General features: G+C 42.5%; 1 protein-coding gene across 2 annotated transcripts in view; it reads right to left on the bottom strand.

The window, feature by feature from the left end:
- FMN1 (formin 1) overlaps positions 1 to 12,979 on the bottom strand; it is a 336,510-nt gene extending 323,531 nt beyond the window's left edge. The window contains exon 1 of one of the 2 annotated variants that reach the window (XM_073639006.1): positions 12,606 to 12,979. The gene's annotated coding sequence lies outside the window, so the exon portion shown is untranslated. The remainder of the gene's footprint in view (positions 1 to 12,605) is intronic. The other variant, XM_073639007.1, reaches the window with a different exon arrangement.
- Between the last annotated feature and the right edge of the window lie 1,457 nt (positions 12,980 to 14,436).

The following is a 14,436-nucleotide window of genomic DNA, read 5'->3' as shown; positions in this document are numbered from 1 at the left end:
AGAAACAGCCCCACAGCATGATGCTGCCACCACCATGCTTGACTGTAGGGATGGTATTCTTGGGGTCGTATGCAGTGCCATCCAGTCTCCAAACATCTCGATCTTGGTCTCATCAGACCATAGAACCTTGAACCAGTCTGTCTCAGAGTCCTCCAAGTGATCATGAGCAAACTGTAGACGAGCCTTGACATGACGCTTTGAAAGTAAAGGTACCTTACGGGCTCGTCTGGAACGGAGACCATTGCGGTGGAGTACGTTACTTATGGTATTGACTGAAACCAATGTCCCCACTGCCATGAGATCTTCCCGGAGCTCCTTCCTTGTTGTCCTTGGGTTAGCCTTGACTCTTCGGACAAGCCTGGCCTCGGCACGGGAGGACATTTTCAAAGGCTGTCCAGGCCGTGGAAGGCTAACAGTAGTTCCATAAGCCTTCCACTTACGGATGATGCTCCCAACAGTGGAGACAGGTAGGCCCAACTCCTTGTAAAGGGTTTTGTACCCCTTGCCAGCCTTGTGACCCTCCACGATCTTGTCTCTGATGGCCTTGGAATGCTCCTTTGTCTTTCCCATGTTGACCATGTCTGAGTGCTGTTCACAAGTTTGGGGAGGGTCTTAAATAGTCAGAAAAGGCTGGCAAAAGAGATCTTTAATCCACACATGTGAAGCTCATTATTCTTGGTGCCTGAACTACTTCTTAATACTTTAGGGGGACCAAACAGAATTCTTGTGGTTTGAGGGGTTGAATAATAACATGACACTCTGAATTAACTTTTAACGTTTTAAAAAAAAAAAAAACAACAACAATATTTGCTGCAGTGCATTTCCCACTTCCAGGCTGATCCACAGTACAAATGTCACAATGCCAAGTTAATTCCGCATGTGTCAACCAGCTAAATCTGCAGGGGGTTGAATACTACTTGTAGGCACTGTATATATTTTTCTTCTGGTTAGCCAATAAAGGTATCACTCCGAGAATAATTTTGGCATTTTTGGGCATAAAAGTATTTACATCGATTTTTCAGGCAAACACGGTACCACAATATAACTTTGTATTGTACATAGTGGTAAAAAAAAGTAAAAAAAATAATATTTCTTGCATGCGTCTGCATTTTCCAAGACCCATGAGGTTTTTATTTTTCAGTTGATGGAGCAGTGTCAGCTTTAGAGAGGAGAGAAAATGGTTCTACTGATGCAATTTTGTGAAGGATATGACATTCTGATTGATTTTTACAGCATTTTTTGCAGCGTTGCAGCGACCAAAAAGAACTGCAATTTTGCCATTTTGATTTTTTTTTCAACTCCGTTGAAGCACAGATGCGCCAAATGGCTGTCGTTCTCTTTTCTTCCCTCCACTCAGATCCTGCTCCAATGAATTGGAAATTAAGGACTGTATGAATCACATACCTGGTGCGTGTTGCTTTTCTTCAATTTTCTTGGATATATTATTTGGAACTGTAATGTGATCAGGCGTATTGCTCTGCAAGTGAGGGCCCTTAAAGCTATACACACCACTTAAAGTTGGGACTGGTGCCTGAATAAGCTTCCCTGGATGTTTCTTATTATTCGTATTCGTAGTAGTATTATCATTAGCATTGTTATTATGCTGACATTTTCCTGATGTTATCATTTTTAAGTTCATAGATATGTGTGAGGTCTTATTTTTTGCAGGGCAAGATGACATTTTAATTGATACCATTTTGAGATAGATAAAACATTTGGATCGCTTCTTAAGCATTTTTTTTTTTGCAGTTTTGTGGCCATAAAAGAACAAAAAAAAAAACAATTTCATAGAATCATAGAATGGTAGAGTTGGAAGGGACCTCCTGGGTCATCTGGTCCAACCCCCTGCTCAAAGCAGGATTCACTAAATCATCTCAGACAGATGTCTGTCCAGCCTCTGTTTGAAGACGTCCATTGAAGGGGAACTCACCACCTCTCGTGGCAGCCTGTTCCACTCATTGATCACCCTAACTGTCAAAAAGTTTTTTCTAATATCTAATCTGTGTCTCCTCCCATTTAGTTTCATCCCATTGCTTCTAGTCTTTCCGTGTGCAAATGAGAATAAAGATGATCCTTCTACAATGTGACAGCCCTTGACATATTTGTAGACAGCTATTAAGTCTCCTCTCAGTCTTCTTTTTTGCAAGCTAAACATTCCCAAATCCTGCAACCGCTCCTCATAGGACATGGTTTGCAGACCAGTCACCATTCTGGTCGCTCTTCTCTGAACTTGCTCCAGTTTGTCTATGTCTTTTTTAAAATATGGTGCCCAAAACTGTACACAGTATTCCAGATGAGGTCTGACCAAAGAGGAGTAAAGACCGATAATGACTTCACGTGATCTAGACTGTATGCTTCTGTTAATACATCCCAGAATTGTATTTGCCTTTTTTGCTGCTGCATCACACTGTTGACTCATGTTAAGTCTATGATCTATTAGTATACCTAAGTCTTTTTCACATGTACTGTTGCTTAGCTCTATTCCTCCCATTCTGTATATGCTTTTTTCATTTTTATTGCCCAGATGTAGTACTTTGCATTTTTCCCTGTTAAAAACCATTCTGTTGGTTGCTGCCCACTGCTCCAGTTTATTTAGGTCTTTTTGAATCCTTTCTCTCTCTTCTCTAGTATTAGCTATCCCTCCTAGCTTTGTGTCATCAGCAAATTTAATCAGTTTACCCTCAATTCCTTCATCTAAATCATTGATAAAGATGTTGAACAATACAGGTCCCAGGACGGAGCCCTGTGGTACCCCACTTGAGACATTCATCCAGCTGGATGTGAAGCCATTTACAACCACCCTTTGAGTCCGATCACTAAGCCAGTTATGAATCCACCTAACAGTTGCCTGGTCCATTGCATACTTGGTCATTTTTTCAATAAGGATGGTGTGAGATACTTTGTCAAATGCTTTGCTGAAGTCAAGATATACTATATCTACAGTATTTCCCTCATCCACCCAGTCAGTGATTCTGTCATAGAAGGAAATTAAGTTAGTCTGACATGACTTGTTAGTTACAAACCCATGCTGACTCTGGTTAATCACTTCATTCTTATCCAGGTACTTACATACATGTTGTTTAATAATTTGTTCAAAGATCTTTCCTGGTATAGAAGTCAGACTCACCGGCCTATAGTTCCCTGGGTCCACCTTCTTCCCCTTTTTGAAGATAGAAACAACATTTGCTCTTCTCCAGTCTTCTGGGACTTCTCCTGTTCTCCAAGAATTTTCAAAGATTATGGAGAGTGGTTCTAAAATTTCTTCTATGATCTCCTTCAGTACTCTGGGGTGTAATTCATCTGGACCTGGAGACTTGAACTCATTTATGTTAGCTAAATATTCCCTCACAATCTTTCTGTTTACAGATAACTTGGATTCCTCTATTCCTTTAAAAGGACAGTGAAGATCAGTTGATGTTACATTTTCTTTCTGAGAGATAACAGATGCAAAATAGGAATTAAAAAGTTCGGCCTTCTCAACATCCTCTCTTACCATTTCTCCATTTTCATCCTGTAAAAATCCTATAGCATCTTTGACTTTTCTTTTACTTTTGACATACCCCCAAAATCCTTTTTTATTGCTTTTGACATCTCTTGCAAGCCTTAATTCATTGTCAGCTTTAGCTAACCTGATACGTGCCCTACAGGATCTGCAGACTGCATTATAATCTTCTTTAGATATGCCTCCCTCTTTCCATTTAATAAACATTTCTTTCTTTCTTTTTAGCATGTGTTTAAGTTCTGTGTTCATCCATCCTGGTTTCCTTAAATGCTTCCCATTCTTCCTACTTTTCGGGATTGTTAACGATTGTGCTTTGAGAATCTCATTTTTAAAAATTTCCCATCCTTCCTGGACATTTTTGTCCTTAAGGACATCCAGCCATTGGATCCCTCCTATTCTCTTTCTGAGTCTCTTAAAATCTGCCTTTCTAAAATCTAACCTTGAAGTTTGAGTCTTCACATGTCTTCCTCCTCTAGTTATCCAAAATTCTATAATAGCATGATCGCTGCCTCCTAGAGTCCCAGCCACCTTTACCTCCTCAACCATTTCCTCCCTGTTTATCAGGATTAGATCCAAAGTAGCAGATCCCCTTGTTTTCTCCCCTACCTTTTGGAAGATAAAGTTGTCAGCAAGAGAGGATAAGAATTTGCTTGACCTGTTAGTTTTACTTGAGAGAGATTCCCAACAAATGTCTGGATAGTTGAAATCTCCCATGACCACTACGTCATATTTTTTGGAGAACTTGGTCATTTGATACATAAAGAGTTCATCCATATCTTCAGCTTGCCCAGGTGGCCTGTAGTAAATGCCTACAATGGTGTCCTTTCCGTTGTTCTCTCCTTGTATTCTTACCCAAACAGTTTCCACAGAACTCCCAGTCTCTGAAGCTTCAATCTCTGTGCAGATATACGCTTTTCTAACATACAATGCGACACCTCCTCCTCGTTTATCAAGTCTGTTTCTTGCAAATAAGTTGTATCCTTTTAGCCTTTTATTCCAATCATGTGTATCATCCCACCAAGTTTCAGTGATTCCAATGACATCATATTCCTTTTCCTGCGTTAGTAGTTCCAATTCTCCTTGTTTGTTGCCCATGCTTTGTGCATTTGTATAAAAACATTTTAGTTTGTGATTGGTTTCTCTTCCTCCCATATTTTTATTATTTAAATTGTTTTGTCTTTGTTCTTCCTTCCCACTTCCAGTAGCAGAGATCTCAATAGTATTTGTCAGCTGTATGGCTTTTTCTGGCCTTTTGCTTCCCTTCCCACATTGTTCTAGTTTAAAGCTCTCCTGATGAGTGTAGCAAGGCGACTTCCAAATACATGTTTTCCAGTCTTCGTAAGGTGCACCCCATCTCTAGCAAGTAGTCCATCGTATAGGTAATTCATTCCGTGATCCAGAAATCCAAATCCTTGTTGACGGCACCATCGACGTAGCCAGTTGTTCACCTGTAGAATCTTATTCCACCTCATTGTTCCATGGCCATCCACTGGGAGGATGGATGAGAAGACCACCTGCGCTCCCAATTCTTTCACTTTCTTGCCTAAGTCTTCAAAGTCACTGCAGATGGTTTCCAGGTCCTTTCTTGCGGTGTCATTTGTCCCCACATGTATTAGCAGGAATGGGTAGTGATCTGTAGGTCTGAAGAGTCTTGATATCCTGTCAGACACATCTTTAATTTTTGCTCCTGGAAGACAGCACATTTCTCTTGAGGTTATGTCTGGTCTGCAGATAGCGGCCTCTGTTCCTCTTAACAGGGAATCCCCCATGACCACCACTCTCCGTTTTTTCTTCACAACATTCTTCTTTCTCCATCCAGGAGGATTCTGAGGGCTTACAAGGTTATTCATTGCTGGCAAAGTCTTATTTTGCTGTATTTCTTCATGGTTCTCCTGCGTGAGAGCCTGGTACTGGTTCCTGAGCAGTATGGGTGCTGACTGCCTCTCGATCCTCCTGCTTCTCTGTGTCACATGCTTCCATTCCTCTGTTTCGTCAGGTGCAGTTCGAATTTCTTCTCTTTCTGAATCATGAAGAGATAATTCTGCTCTCTCTAAGAACTCTTCACCTTCCTTAATGATTTTCAAGGTAGTTAACCTCTCTTCTAGATTTCCCAACTTTTCCTCCAACAGGGACACAAGCTTGCATTTCTGGCATGTGAAGTTTGGCTTTTCCACTGGCAAGTCTGTGAACATGTAGCAGGATATGCAGCTCACCAAATGGCTCCTGGACTCTTCCATGTTCTTACTGTTAATGTTCTGAAAACAGTGAAAAAAGCTTAAAAAAAAAGCTTCAAAATGCCGGCGCGCGGTTTACCGATGTCCTCTTTTCAGCTCCAACAGCCAAAATCCAGTGTTCTTTGAGCTCGCGGAGACTCTTCAATTACCCCAAAATGCAGTGGGAATATGCAAATTATCTCCTCAGGACTCCTCCCCTGGTTTACCGATGTCCTCTTTTCAGCTCCAACAGCCAAAATCCAGTGTTCTTTGAGCTCGCGGAGACTCTTCAATTACCCCAAAATGCAGTGGGAATATGCAAATTATCTCCTCCCCTGGTTTACCGATGTCCTCTTTTCAGCTCCAACAGCCAAAATCCAGTGTTCTTTGAGCTCGCGGAGACTCTTCAATTACCCCAAAATGCAGTGGGAATATGCAAATTATCTCCTCAGGACTCCTCCCCTGGTTTACCGATGTCCTCTTTTCAGCTCCAACAGCCAAAATCCAGTGTTCTTTGAGCTCGCGGAGACTCTTCAATTACCCCAAAATGCAGTGGGAATATGCAAATTATCTCCTCAGGACTCCTCCCCTGGTTTACCGATGTCCTCTTTTCAGCTCCAACAGCCAAAATCCAGTGTTCTTTGAGCTCGCGGAGACTCTTCAATTACCCCAAAATGCAGTGGGAATATGCAAATTATCTCCTCCCCTGGTTTACCGATGTCCTCTTTTCAGCTCCAACAGCCAAAATCCAGTGTTCTTTGAGCTCGCGGAGACTCTTCAATTACCCCAAAATGCAGTGGGAATATGCAAATTATCTCCTCAGGACTCCTCCCCTGGTTTACCGATGTCCTCTTTTCAGCTCCAACAGCCAAAATCCAGTGTTCTTTGAGCTCGCGGAGACTCTTCAATTACCCCAAAATGCAGTGGGAATATGCAAATTATCTCCTCAGGACTCCTCCCCTGGTTTACCGATGTCCTCTTTTCAGCTCCAACAGCCAAAATCCAGTGTTCTTTGAGCTCGCGGAGACTCTTCAATTACCCCAAAATGCAGTGGGAATATGCAAATTATCTCCTCCCCTGGTTTACCGATGTCCTCTTTTCAGCTCCAACAGCCAAAATCCAGTGTTCTTTGAGCTCGCGGAGACTCTTCAATTACCCCAAAATGCAGTGGGAATATGCAAATTATCTCCTCAGGACTCCTCCCCTGGTTTTTGAATTTTTGTTTCCAGTGTTTACTGTTTCAAGTTAATTATTTTTGTATTTTTGATAGATCTGATTTGTATGGATATGGCAATACCACATGTGTATTTTTATTGTATGATCTTCACTTTTAGTGTGGGGGGGGTATTTAAACTCATGTTTGTTTGTTTTTTTTTTATTAGTCTCCTTAGGGCACTTGAAGATGCGATCGCTTGTGCTATATATACACACCACAGTATTGTTGCCTATAGTAAAATCCACGGTCTTAATTGAAGCACAGCCAGTTGCTTGGCTTCAGGGGATCTCGGTAATGCCAGGCACGGAAGTCTGCAACAGACCCCCAGCTGTCATGGCGATTCGAGATAACGTCAAGGGGGCGCCGATGTGCATATAGAATGACTCGCCCCTATACTGGCGCTCTGTTAATGCCACTGTCAGAGTTTGACAGTGGCATTAACAGGTTAACAGTTGCGGGCTCTGCTCCGCTCCACCCGCATCTATGCCACAGCTATTATCTGCTGGGTATGGATCAGGCTCACCCTATGAGCCCACTCCGTACACTTGTTATCGTCTTAGGCCATACATGTACAGTGTTACTCGGTAAGAGGTTAAAACAATTTATTCTCTTTTCACTGTATTATTTAGTCCCCTTAGGGGACTTAAACCTGGGATCACCTTATATTATATACAGGAATATCACACTGAGGCCAGAGTCACACTAGCGTATTATATTGGATGCCACCCTCGGTTCCTGCTCTGCTGCGAGCGTGAGCCGAGTGTCAGTGCTCTGTGCTCCCGTCCTCTCACATCAGAGCATCGGAGCACAGATGCAGAGGAGACGGAGAAAGTAATTTCTCCAACTCCTCTATGGCCGGCGTCCGCAGAAATCTCACTGCACTTGGGTGATATCCGAGTGCAGTGTGAGGTTTCACACGCACCCATAGACTTGTATATGTGCATACAACCCAAATCTCGCAGCCACTCTCAGCATGCTGCGATTGTTTTCGCATGACAAATCGGCACGAGAAAGTAATCGCAGATGGGAGCTGCCCCATAGTTTAACATTGGGCAGAGTGCAATCTGATGTTTTATCGGATTGAACTCGTCTGATTTAATCCCAAGAGCGAGCCCTAATGCTGTATATATCAAAAATCAGTCTCCTTTGAAGTCCAATAGATCTCTGTAATGTCAGGCACAGGAGTGTACAAAAATTCCCCAGCTAACATTAACAACCCATCAGCACCCCACAATCACGTCACAGGGTGGCCGATGGAAGCATAAAAAGACACGCCCCCATGCCGGGGCACTGCTAATGCCATCAGAGATTGACAGTGGCATTTAACAGGTTAACAGTCACAGGCAGTGCACTACTCCAACTGTGGCTGTTAAGGAGCAGTAAGACGGCTGTATTATTCGTGCATCGCAATCCTCGGACTGGCCGTCGGCTTTCCTGACCTGAGCATGACAGCATGTATTTCTATATTTCCTTTATTGGTGGTTCTGTGTATAAATTAACTTGCACCCAGCATAAGCGTAGCTTTGATAAAGAAGGCGGGCTTGCGTTCGAAACGCGTTGCTGTGCCTTCTTCTCACCATGGAATCCTTTTATATTCAATAATTTTTTTTAAAATTGTTGAAGCTGGAATACCTCCTTTTTTACCTTTAAGCAAGTGGTCCCTCAAGTTCCGTGCTTCAGGACGCCGGGATGGGCGAGCTGGTTCAATCATTTTTTATCTATGTATTTCTATGCAGCTGTCACACTTGGGTCAGGAGAGCTGATGGTCAATGCGATGCAATATGCGAGTAATAAGGTCGTCTGTCTGCTCCCTTAGAGGCAGGTCCTGGCTGTGACACGCAGCCATTATCTGTCAGGCATGGTGCGGGCTCTGCCTGCGAGTCCCCTCCATACATCCATTCCTGACTTAGGGCCCCGTCACACTAAGCGATGCAGCAGCGATCCCGACAACGATACGACCTGTCAGGGATCGTTGCTGCATCGCTAATACATCGCTGGTGAGCTGTCAAACAGGCAGGCTCACCAGCGATCAGGGGAGCAGCGATATCGTGGAAAGAATCGTTCCACGATGTCCTGCTCCCGTTACCAGCCTGCTGCAAGCAGGAGCAGGCTGGTAACTATGGTAAACATCGGGTTACTAAGTGCGCGTGTGCCCCTAGTAACCCACTGTTTACCATGGATACCACTCTGCTACGGTGCGCGGGAGCCTCCGAGCACCGTAGCAGAGTGGTATCCATGGTAAACAGCGGGTTACTAAGTGCGCGCGTGCCCCTAGTAACCCGATGTTTACCATAGTTACCAGCCAGATCGTTGGTCCCGCTGGTCACACACAGCGATGTGTGCTGGCCAGCGGGAGGCCAACGATCAAAAAATGGTCCAGGACACTTTGCAACGATCAGCGACCTCACAGCAGGGGCCTGATCGTTGCAAAGTGTCACACACAGCGACATCGCTGGTGAGGTCGCTGGTGAGTCACCAAAACCGTGACTCAGCAGCGATATCGCTATGTGAGACGGGGGCTTTACACAGTTTATGTAAGGAAGATGTCAACAAAAGGTTAGAGATTGCTTCACAATGCCACCTATGCTATGGATGTGTGGTGAGTTGCTAAAGGGACTGTCAGCACAGAATGCCTGTTCAAACCAAGTACAGGTGCTTGGTGCACCCTTGGCGAGAACAAACATTTAAGTGCACCTCCTACCTACTTGTTTACCATCTATTCACCCTTCTCTTGTTCTATAAAGCCAGAGCTGTCAATCAAATTAGAGTGGGGGTGGGGATAGAGGGAACACAAGTAGGTGGGAAGGTGCACTGAACTATTTGGCCACACCAAGGGTGCACCAAGCCACTGTACTTGGTTTGAACAATCATTTTGGGATGACAGACTCCCTTTAAAAATGTCTGATCGCTGGAGATCTGGCAGTGAGAGCCACACTGAAACCAAGAATATGGCTTTTAGTCCCTTGTTAGAAAGGAGCCATGGTTACACAAACATTCCACTCCTCTATTCCACCAAGAACCATTGATGTTTTCCAAGCTCTAATTCCTACGTGTCAAATGGTGGTGAATTATCTATGCTTGAATATATGTCCATTTGTGGCCAAAACTTTGTGTATGGTCATTTAAAACAGAATTTAAACACAGGTGACTTTTGAGCAAATAAATACTTAAAGGGGTTGTCCAGGCTTAAACTACAAGTCTTTGGTCACTTTATGTGAGTTCAGACTTGTGAATCTTCAAATTGAACATACTGCATGCTGAGGATTATCCGGTGACGGCACATGAGCGAGTGGTCGTGTGTCTGCAAGTATTCCTACTACACCATTTCCGACCTTGTTCAATACACTTATTGAGCGATGCCAGAAACAGTCTAGTCCGAATTTGGCTGGGAGTATGCATATAGCATACTTGTGGTAACATGACCTTAGTTCCCAGTGCTGGCTCTGGAGAATCCTTAAACTTAAAGTTTTAGACCGGACAAACTCTTAAGAGTTATTTCCTCACATTTTGCAGTGGTAAAGACTGGACATGGAAATGTTCTAATCATCATTCAGAAATATACCGTATATACTCGAGTATAAGCTGAAGTACTTAATTTTACCACAAAAAAACTGGGAAAACGTATTGACTCGGGTATAAGCCTAGGGTGGGAAATGCAGCAGCTACTGGTAAATTTCCCCAATCCTGGCAATGCATGGCCCTACTCATCCCCAATCCTGGCAATGCATGGCCCTACTCATCCCCAATCCTGGCAATGCATGGCCCTACTCATCCCCAATCCTGGCAATGCATGGCCCTACTCATCCCCAAACCTGGCAATGCATGGCCTCAATGATAACAGGCATGTGCTGTGCACATGATGCAGAAATTTCCGCTGCGGATTATCATTGCGGAAAAATCTACAGCACTACCAATTATTTTGGGGAATCGTGGCGTTTTCGCAGCCATTGACTTGCATTGGACCGCATGGAATCCACATCACTGCATCTGCAGATGTGGATTCCATGCGTTTCAATGTGCGGATGGTACCCGGGTTTGGAGAAGAGGAGACTCTCCTCTGGACCCGCTGCAACCCCCCCCCCCCTTCCGCCGCAACCTTCCGCCCACTATCCACCAACAGAACATGTATATACCTGAGTATAAGTCGAGGGGGGCTTTTTCAGCACAAAATGTGCTGAAAAACTTAGCTTATACTTGAGTATATACGGTAATAAACTTTTGGACGGGTGCATGTTAAAGAGCCTAGATTTTTATTAATAACAGTCTGAAAACTCTTTGTACTTCTTTTTTTTTTTTTTTTTTTTAACCATGAAGCTCTGTCCCACAGAGGTACCAAGACACCAGTTGACATGAGGCTTTGAGGGCTGAAAGGTTAATCTTATTCATCCTTTCAAAGGAACTAGAGAGAAAGGGCTGGATAGACATGGATAATGAAGCAGAAAAATGCGTAGGAGGGGGCATGCGTAAGAGAAAAGACATTAATGCCAGCCACTCTACTATAATTCAAACCTCGATCAAATAGTTATAGTGCAGGACCAAACAAACCAGTAATGCTAAAAATAAATAGCAACGGCAAAAACCGTAATGGAATTTATCATGCTCATGCACGACTACACGCAACTAGTGCTGTCCACTACTCAACAAGTAAATGTTGCATAACTAGTGGAAAGATGCGACTATCCTCCTTGTAGAGCTTCAATGGAAGTGATACATGCTGCTGGTCATGCTATAGTGCGCCATACTTTTTAGGCATTGGGCTGTACGTATGGTACAACAGGATAGTTGCACAGCGGTTTTCTATGCTCTCATAATATGGTGAATTCATGTGCGGCAGGTTTGTCACAAAATTCTGTGACTGTCCCATTCATCTGAATTAGTTTTTCGGGAGTTTTTGACACTGCGTATTTTTGAAAAAAAAAAATGCAATTAACATATTTTACTAAAAAGGTGCAGAAATCAATGTGAATGGTGCAAAAATACATTCAGGTGAAATGGTGGCAGAAAATTTTGCCATGTGAACATACCCTTACACACTAGCCATTCATAACCACAAGGCATTAGAGACATTTCTAAAAAAACAGAGACGGCAGTAGTACTCACAATGTACTCTATATAGTGACCAGAATGACAGTCACATGATCCTCCATTACAGAAGTTCACATTCGGTTTTCCCAATTTTGCACCTACCCCTCAAAAAGTTGAGTCACATAAGCAAATCGCATTGGATTTTCAGCCGCGATCTGCAGCACATTGCAGTATAATCAGTCAGAATTCATGACAAGGCAATAAATAAGGTTTTCTTGCAAAGAATGATCCTCCAAACAGTATTTTATACAATATGTGATGTCGGTTCAGTGAGCATGGAGTCGGATTTTACTGCATAGGAATCAGCTGTAAAATCCCAGATAAACAAGAAGACCCATTGCAGCTCTCAGAGTGACGTCTCACAAAGTAACGAACCAACGTAAAGCAATGTATATACATAAACCTTATACTAACAAACGCCATGCATGTAGCAAAAGCAACATTTGTTACACAATATTTACCATACACTAAAATCGATACATAATATTATAGATCTGGCTACAGATGCCGGTGCATTCATGATATGTTATAAAGAGTATTGATCCAGCTGTCAATCATGTACATTATAAGGTGCTGAGCTCCTGCTCACCATGCTGGATGGCCGGCTGTTTCCTCCAGGGTCTCCGGGGGTTGCACTTTAGCTTCCTATTACTTCCAGCCTTTCAATTCAATCTGTTCTTCTCTACTCAGTGTCATCTCCATCTCCTCCTGGGCTAGGTCTACATCTAGTGTCCTACTCCATCTAGCACATGTCTAATGATGAAACCTATAGGCTTTATGGTGTTCCCGGCTCCATCGCCCAGCTTATATGGTCAGTCACCTACATATAATAAGATGCATGAATCCCTCTGGTTCAGTTTATTACATGAGGGTCCCAGATCCCCAGCTTCCCTGGGCTGCTGTGTATGGTGGTACCTCAGCTGCACGCTGGCTTGTATGTATGTGACCTCTCCTGCAGCCTGCAGCCTGCTAGAATACAGCTAGCCAATCACTGATCCTGGGGGCGGGGTTCAATCCAAAAGTTCTTAACCTCTTCATGACCAACCACAGTTAACAGCACATATCGACAATCCAAAGTATTGTGATGCACTTGAAATGTGGAATCAAGCATGCAGTTTTGATGCATTTTTTTGAGCCAAAACTAGAAGGATTTCATGCTGGAAAAAATATATCATATGAAAACACTTCTGGATTCGGAGTAAATGCATGTGTGATTTGACCTAAAGAATATTAGGTTGTTGAGCAGGTAGTAATTTCATAATAGACTATTTGGAAAAGCTGCATTTGCTTGTATGTACAGTAGGATATCTGCAAGGATTTCACACTATGGCCACGTTCACACGTTCAGTATTTTACATCAATATTAGTAAGTCAAAACCAGGAGTGGGCAAAAAAGTGCAGAAGTGGTGACGTGTTTCTACTATACTATTCCTCTGATTGTTCCACTCCTGATTTGGGCTTACAAATACTGATAAAAACAAAGACAAGGGCAAAATACACAAATACCTGAAAGTATATGAATAAATTGCACAGTGCATAAAAATAATAATAAATAATAAAGGGTATTTAGTTAACATAAATTTTGATCAAAATAATGTACAAATGCTGATGTAGAATACTGAATGTGTGAATGTGGCCTAAGGCTAGCCAAGCTAACTCCTCCCAAGGTATATGATTGGCACGTTATGCCCCTGTTCACACATTAAATATCAGTAATATATGTGCATTTTAATCACTTATATGGCACCATCATATCATACAGCACTTTACAGACATTATTGGCACTGTCCCCATAAGGAATTTAGATTGTGAGCCCCAATCAGTATGGCTTTGGAGTGTGGGAGGAAACCCACACAAACTCCTTGCAGATGTCATCCTTGATGGCCTTTGAACCAAGGACTCCAGCGCTGCAAAGCCACCATGCTGACCACAACCATTTTATACAGCCACATGGGGTTTGTAAATGCAGTTAAACTCCTTGGATTCTACGGTTAAATACACATTACTGTTTTTTTTTTTACTTTTACAAAATGGTGTAAAAAGTAAGGAAAAATCTTTTTGGTATTGTTGTAATGTTTCAAATTAAAAATGTATTTAGTCGGCTACGGAAGCTATGAAAAAAATAAATAAAAACAAGAACACCACTTTTTTGGTTGCCGTACAGCCACAAAAAATGTTGTAAATCATATTACCAAAAAGTGGTACCAATAAAAGTCTTTTATTAGCAGAAAAATTTAAGTTTTGAATCTCACATCAATGCAATACCAAATAAGAAAATAAAGTTTTTTTCTTAATAACAGTACAACAATTAGATCCTAAAAATTTTAACTACCCAAGTAATCATAGAGACTTGCAGGATACAGCTGCCATGTAATTTTAAAATGAAACACGAGCAAAAAAAAAAAAAAAATGCATTGTCT

The sequence above is a fragment of the Phyllobates terribilis genome, unplaced genomic scaffold (genome assembly GCF_046119375.1).
Source record: "Phyllobates terribilis strain yellow unplaced genomic scaffold, ASM4611937v1 Scaffold_7__3_contigs__length_470593459, whole genome shotgun sequence".
Taxonomy (NCBI): Eukaryota; Metazoa; Chordata; class Amphibia; order Anura; family Dendrobatidae; genus Phyllobates; species Phyllobates terribilis.
This window is presented reverse-complemented; position numbering and strand designations above follow the sequence as displayed.